Source organism: Lathyrus oleraceus, chromosome 2 (genome assembly GCF_024323335.1).
Source record: "Lathyrus oleraceus cultivar Zhongwan6 chromosome 2, CAAS_Psat_ZW6_1.0, whole genome shotgun sequence".
Lineage (NCBI taxonomy): Eukaryota > Viridiplantae > Streptophyta > Magnoliopsida > Fabales > Fabaceae > Lathyrus > Lathyrus oleraceus.
The window spans coordinates 350184462-350192180 of record NC_066580.1 but is presented as its reverse complement, the minus strand read 5'-3'; positions in this window follow the sequence as shown (position 1 = coordinate 350192180).

The following is a 7719-nucleotide window of genomic DNA, read 5'->3' as shown; positions in this document are numbered from 1 at the left end:
GGAAAAGCTTCAAGGGATGCTTGAATCTCATGAACAAAGAATGGCTGAAAGAGTTGTAGGAAAGTCGAAGAGTGATATGGATTTGCAGGCGCAATCAGCAAAAGAAAGGAAAGGCAAAGGAAGCTGGAATGGAAACAAAGGCAAAGAAGGCTACAACAATTCGACTAGTCGAAATCAGCAAGACGGAAACTAGTCGAATAAGAGAAAACTCTGGAACCAAGGAAACCAAAGAGGTGGTGTTGTAGGTAGAGGAAGAGGTGGTGGTCAAAAGCTATACAAGAGTCACATTCAGTGTTATAATTGTCAGAATTATGGTCATTATTCTAGTGATTGTCCAGAAAATCAGAAGAATCAAGAAACTTATGCAAAGTTGGCGATGGTACTTGGATGCTCATCACACATGTCTGGAAGGAAAGATTGGTCGTGGTTACAACAAGAGATGAAGATGGATTCAAGGACCAATGGTACTTGGACTCAGGATGCTCATCACACATGTCTGGAAGGAAAGATTGGTTTGTCAACATAAAGACCTCAATGAAGAACATGGTGAAATTTTTAAATGACAACACTCTAGCAGCCGAAGGTGTTGGTGATATTCTGATTACGAGGAAATATGGCAAGAGGTCAGTAATTTCAAATGTGTTGTACATACCAGGCATGAAGAGCAATTTGCTCAGCATAGGGAAGTTAGTCGAAAAGAGCTACAAGGTGTCGATCGAAGACAAAATGATGAGAGTTCTCGACTCAAATGGAAGGTTGATCTTGAAGGCTCCAATGTCTCAGATAGAACCTTCAAGATTGAGCTAAATGTGATGGAGCATAAGTGCCTTGCAACAGTAGCCAACAAATATGAATGAATACGACATTATATACTTGGACATCTCAATTTCAAAGACATCAGAGATTTGAAGAGAAGAAATATGGTTTCTGGATTACCAAAAATCGACATTCCAAACGAAATGTGTGAAGAATGTGTGCAAGCGAAGAAGCACAAGAACAACTTCAGTAAGGATGCAAGAAGCAAGTCGAAGGAAATTCTTGAAGTCATATACTCAGATGTATATGGTCCTATCCAGGTGGATTTGATTGAAGGTAACAAATACTTTGTTACATTCATAGATGATTTTAATCGAAAATTGTGGGCTTACCTAATCAAGAAGAAAAATGAAGTGATCAAGGTATTTTCCAAGATTAAATCTATGGTCGAAATACAGAGCGGTCGAAAGATCAAGATCCTGAGGACTGATGGTGGTGGAGAATATGTGTTGAAAGACTTCGATGCATTATGTGTGAAAGAAGGGATTGTGCATGAGGTGGTGTCACCCTACACTCCATAGTAGAATGGAGTCGCAGAAAGGAAGAATATAACCATCATGAATATGGTTAGAAGTATGTTGAAAGGCAAGCATCTAGCCAAAGAATTATGGGTTGAAGTTGTGTCGACTGCAACATATATCCTAAACAGATGCCTGACGAAGAAGCTAGAAGGAATCATGCCAGAAGAATGATGATTTGGTATCAAGCCTAGCTTGAGTCATCTGAAGGTGTTTGGATCTATAGCATATAGACATGTGCCAGATCAGTTGAGAAGAAAACTTGATGACAAGTCGAGTTAGATGATCCTGATAGGATATCATTCGATTAGAGGATACAAGTTATTTGACCCAGTGAATAAGCAAGTGGTGATCAACAGGGACGTGATCATAAATGAGCTTAAGGAATGAGATTGGACTGAGAATGTTAAGAAGGATTCAGTGAGAATCTTATGTGATGAACCAGCTAGTGAAGTCGAAAGAGAAGTTCGACAAGAAGTCAGAGGTGAAACAGACCCGAGCAGACCTCAAAGAACAAGACATGTGCTTGCAAGGTTGCAAGAATGTGTGATTACATCAAATGATATGGTCAACAAAGAAGGTGAGTTGGTAGACTATTCTTTCTACACAGATGTCAAACCAGTCAATGCAGCTTAGGCATTGAAAGATTTGAAGTGGGTGAAAGCAATGAACGAAGAACTGAAGTCAATCGAAGTCAACAACACTTGGTCACTTGTCGAATTGCCCCAAGACAAGAAGGAAATCAATGTTAAATGGGTATACAAGGTAAAGTTGAATCCCAAAGGAGAAATGACTTGACACATGGCGAGACTTATGGCGAAAGGATTTCTTCAGAAAGAAGGAATCGACTTCGACAAAGTTTTTGCACCTGTTGCTAGGATCGAAACAATTAGGTTGGTTATTGGTCTAGCAGACATGAACAACTGGAAGATGTGTCATATGGATGTGAAATGTTCATTCCTGAATGGCCCCTTAGAAGAATAAGTTTATGTTGCACAACCAGCTGGGTTTGTGAAACAAGGCGAAGAAAGAAAAGTCTACAGGCTGCATAAAGCCTTGTACAGACTTAAACAACCTCCAAGAGCTTGGAACAAGAAGATAGATGGATTTATAAGGGATAAGGAATTTGTGAAGTGTACAACTGAACATGGAGTATATGTAAGAAGAAGCAAGAGTGAATTTCTTATACTATGTCTCTATGTTGATAACTTATTGATAACAGGTAGCTGCAAGAAGGAGATCGAAGACTTCAAAGATGATCTCAATAAGGAATTCGAAATGTCAGATCTGAGTGACATTTCATATTTCCTTGGCATCGAGTTCTACAAGAGTGGTAGAGGTTTGATGATGCATCAAAGGAGGTATGTAGGAGAAATACTCAAGAGATTTGAGATGCAAGACTGCAACTAGGGGTGGCAAAACGGGCTCGGCCCGCTGGACATGCCCGTTTTTCCGCACCATTGTGCGGGACGGGCCAAGGATTTAGGCCCTCACCCTCAAATGTGTCCGCCCCGCCCCGCCCCATTTTTTTCGCGTGCTTTTGCGGGCACGTGTATTTACATAAATTTTTGCATTTTTAGACTTAAAGAGTGCAGCGCCCGCGGGCTTTCCCCGCCCCGCCCTCACTTTATTGCGGGGCGGGTCTAAGTTTTAGGCCCACATCCTCAACTATGACCGCCCCGTCCCGCCCCGTTTTTTTACGGGCTTTTGTGGGGCGGGTCTAAACGGGGCGGGCATGCCCGTTTGCCACCCCTAACTGCAACCCAACTTCGACTCCAGTTGAGCCCAGATTACAATTGTCGAAAGATTCAGATGAAGATGATGTCGACCCTACCCAATATAGAAGACTTATTGGGTCACTTAGATACCTTTGTCACACAAGGCCTGACTTAACATACAGTATAGGTATAATGAGTAGATTCATGCAGAAGCTAAATGTATCACATCTAGCAGCAACGAAGTAGAATACATAGATGCTTCTCTTTGTGCGAAGTAGAATACATAGATGCTTCTCTTTGTGCATATCAAGCAACATGGATGGTGAATCTAGTCGAGGAGATAACAGTGAAGAGTCATGGAGCAATTACCATGAAGATAACAAGACTCATGATCAGGCCTGCAAAATGAAACATCAATAATATCAAAGCAAGTTAGCAACAGGGCAACACATTGCAGTTTACCTCATAATGGATAACCCACTTTCTGCATCAATTCCCTATTAAAAACCTAACACATAGTGCATAAGCTAATGAAGTTACCTGATGCAGAATCAAACCATCAACAAAAAAATTCCAAGACAAACCATGCTTAATAACATTGCAAAACATCAGTGCCTGCAAGAAACCTCACACATAAGCCAAGTCTTGAACCAGTTTAATGCAAGCCTTGCATCATGGTGGATCAAAGCCCTAACGTGTAAGGCTCTAAATCTTGACCATTGCGGTGTAATTTGTGATTGAATTATTAGGGTTCATGAATGATTTGCTTCAGTTATACCATTTGTGCACGATCTGGTTAAATTGGATGGAGGATTCAGATCAAGGTCGTAGAGACGAACGTTTTAGTATAAAATCTTTGTGGTGGTGTTCTCCGCTGCTGCGTGGCGATCTCCGGTGCGGCGGAGGGACGACGGAGCTCAGGTGAGGAGGGAAATGTTTTTAAATCATGAAATAAGGTAGATTGTGAGGTGAATGCAGTGTAGCTTTCTTCATATGTTGGTTTGGGCTTTTGCTCTCCAAGCCCAACAGATTGCTAACCACGCACCTCCCTCTGGCCTTTGTTCCAATACCTGGGCCTTGAGCCTCAAGCCCAACATTTCACTATCTCCACACATCCAAAACCTTTTCACCCCCATGTTCTTTGGTTGGAAGGGATTTGGGCCCTGGCATTGGCCAGCGCTAATGGCACCTCTGGACTGTTGGATACACCTTAGCTTGCTTTCATTTTACTTGATTTTTTTACCATTTGTTTTCTTTTTATTTTGTTACACACTTCTAAGTTGTGACAATTGATCATGTTGATATAGAATTAAATTGGTAGTTTAATTAGGTTTTAACATGATTAATATATGCAATTCGAATTAATGGAATTGTTTAGTTCTTTAATTGATTGTTTGTTGAGAAAATAAATTGAAAAATATATGATTGATCTTAGTTCTTGATTTAGGTTAGATTGTTAATTGCATGTGATACTTGTTAATTACATGATTTGATTTGATCTCAATTGGTTCATATTTTAGATTTTGATCTCCACACATCTAAGTGTAGATCCATAATTCATTTTAGGTTAAGTTGTGACCATCAGGTTTGCTGATTTATTTTGTGAATAATGATTGTTTTACCCATAGGTTTAGAGATAGCTTGATTCACATGCTCCCTTAAGAATAACCTTTGAATTTAATTCTAACCATTAGATTAGGATTAACCATATATTTTCAAACGAATTCAAACCCTCGATTCAAGTTGATCAAAATCAATTTTGATTAACTAAATCCTTTGATCTTGTTTGAGTGACCAAAAGACCTTTGGTTAGTTAATAAGACTTTTTCAATAGGCTGTGGAGTTTGAAGCCTCAAGTCAGACTTTCAATCAAGGCATCCTTACTCATACCAAGCAGTGGATAATACAAGGCACATCAAAGGTGGATCTTCAAGAGCTTGTTAAACCAAAGTTAGAATTTTGTGGAATGAGTCTTAACAAATAGAGAAGGAATGGGACCGGAGAATTCCTACCCCCATTCTGGATATCTTTGGATGCGGGACAAATGACCAAATTGCTCATTGTATTCGCCTCTATTCATAGACTTTAGCATAATTCAAATCATATGATTGGCAAGTCCGTCTCTTCACAAAGCATTAGTGCAACAAACAATGGACTACACCAACAACTTATCAATCATGATTCAAGTTGTACGACATGAGCCTTAAGAAATGGAGAAGGATTGGGACTGGAGGATTCCTACCCCCATTCTGAATATCTTTGGGTGCGGGACGCTTGACCCAATTTCTCATTGTAATCAACTTTATTCATAGACTTTAGTGCAATTCGAATCAAACGATTGATAAGGTATTCATCATCATTACAAGCAACTATAAAGACTCTTCTCCAATAACTTGAAAGTTAGGATGAGAATTACATGTCACGAGCCTTAAGTAGTAAAGAAGGGATGAGACTGGAGCTTTCCTACCCTCATTTTAGATATCTTTGGGTGCGAGACATTTTGTCTGTTTGCTCATCGTACCCATCTTTACTCATAGACTTTAGTGTGGTTCTTAACAAGTAACTATCAAGTATCTTCCATATTCAATCAATCATCTTCTTTTGCCTTATCAATCATCTTACTTTCAGCCCTAGTGGGCTGAACTACGAAAGCTCTGATTTCCTTATTGCACTATAAGGATATGTAGGCAGGAGAATCCAGATTCTTCACGAGCTACCTTATTTATAAATCTATCATTCTTCATTCATCAATCAAGACCATCTTTTTGAGATCAAATATACTTCTCCTTGGACTCCTTGTACATCCTTTTAAGACGATATAGCGGCAGTCCACCTCAAGAATCGAGAGTTGTTTGGATCGTCCTCAAACATTTAATTCATTCTTTTTTGGCTAAGACGCCGATTTGATCTTCGATTCATAGTCTATCTCCTTCATGGATCCAAGACACCATTCTTCTTTGATCTCGATCTGTTTGTTCCCCAACTAGTGATATATTATTCCTTGTACACAATAATACTTTCTTTTGGGCCCCGCATATACCCTTTTAGGACGATATAGCGGCAATCCATATTTTGAATCAAGAGTTGTTCAGATCGTACCCAGACATTTAATTCACCTTGTTTTTTGCCTTACCTTATAGCGGCAACCATGCTAGCCCATGTATCGGTAAGCGCCAGTTTTCTCTTTGGTTCCAAGTTCTTTCCATTTTTGGGTTCCCTTGATACCATTATATTGGTACAAGTTATACTTTTCATCACTTTCAATCTCTTTGTTCTCGTGGTTCCACGAACTACGGTTGCTCTGAATTTCTCATTGCACGATGAGAATACGTAGGCACGAGGATGCGAATCCTTGGCGAGCATACTCCTAATTATTCCTTCTTCCGCCTTATGGAACCATTCATATATTTCATGATCCATTATCTACCTTCGATCATTGAACCGTTCACCTAGTGACATATTGTTTCTTTGACACCGAAAGCATACAGTTTCTTTTGAATTCCATATACACCCTTTAAGGACGATATAGCGGCAGTCCGCATTTGTACCTAGAGTTGTTTGACTCGTACCCAGATATTTAATTTCTTCTTTTTTGGCCATACCATATAGTGACATCCATTCTAATCCACATATCGGTTAGTGTCAGTTTCCCTCTATGGTACAAATTCCATTTTTCATATGGATTCCAATACACCTTTACCTTTGGTTTCAAATTATACCTTTTCGGTCACTTACTACCAATTATGTGACTTAGGTAACTTCATTTTGTTCATCTCCATGATGCACTTATATTCTACTTTCATTCACTTCATTTGATATACCAGTTATCTTTGAGCCAAATACACTATCCCTTTGTGCTCCATCTTGCATCACCTTGTGAACCAATAACTATTTGGATCATCACCAAACACTTAATTCACCTTGTTTTTGGCCTTACCCTATAGCAACAGCCATGCTAGCCTACGTATTGGTAAAAGGAAGTTTTACTCTTAGGTTCATATTTCACCCATTTTTGGAGTTCAAAACATAATCCTTCAGTTTAGACCATACTTTGATCACAATTCTTTTCATCTCCCATCACTAGTTTTTTGATCTACGGAGCTCTGAATTCCTCATTGCACTATGAGGATACGTAGGCATGAGGGCCTCAATCCTCACCGAGCACTTTAACTATTTCCTTCCTTTCCTTCATTTTTTATGAGTAATCTCTAGATATCACACCTATTCGAGAAAAAACAATCAAAATGGTTCCCATGGAGTACCATGGATGTTTTGGGTGCTAATACCTTCCCCTTGCATAACCGACTTCCTTACCCAACATATCTCTTTCCCCCGGGTTTTATCGATGTTTTCCCTTAACTTCAGGAATAAATAAAGTTTGATGGTGACTCTATTGTATGTTCGAGCGTGCGGTGCATTTGAGTATATTTCTGTAAGCTTCACTAGGGACAAACAATAATGACATCAAGGTGTAGACAACTTAAAATAAGGTGCTTAAAGAGAAATAGGATATAGTATACCTTTGGATGATTGACTTGAGGCTTTAGTTTGAGTGCATACACAGTGCTGCAAATAAGATGACTTGTATTTGATTCTTGCATATGCTTGCAATGGTAATTGAGATGGATTGTTATGGTCATAAATGTTTTGTTTTAATGGTTGTTTTT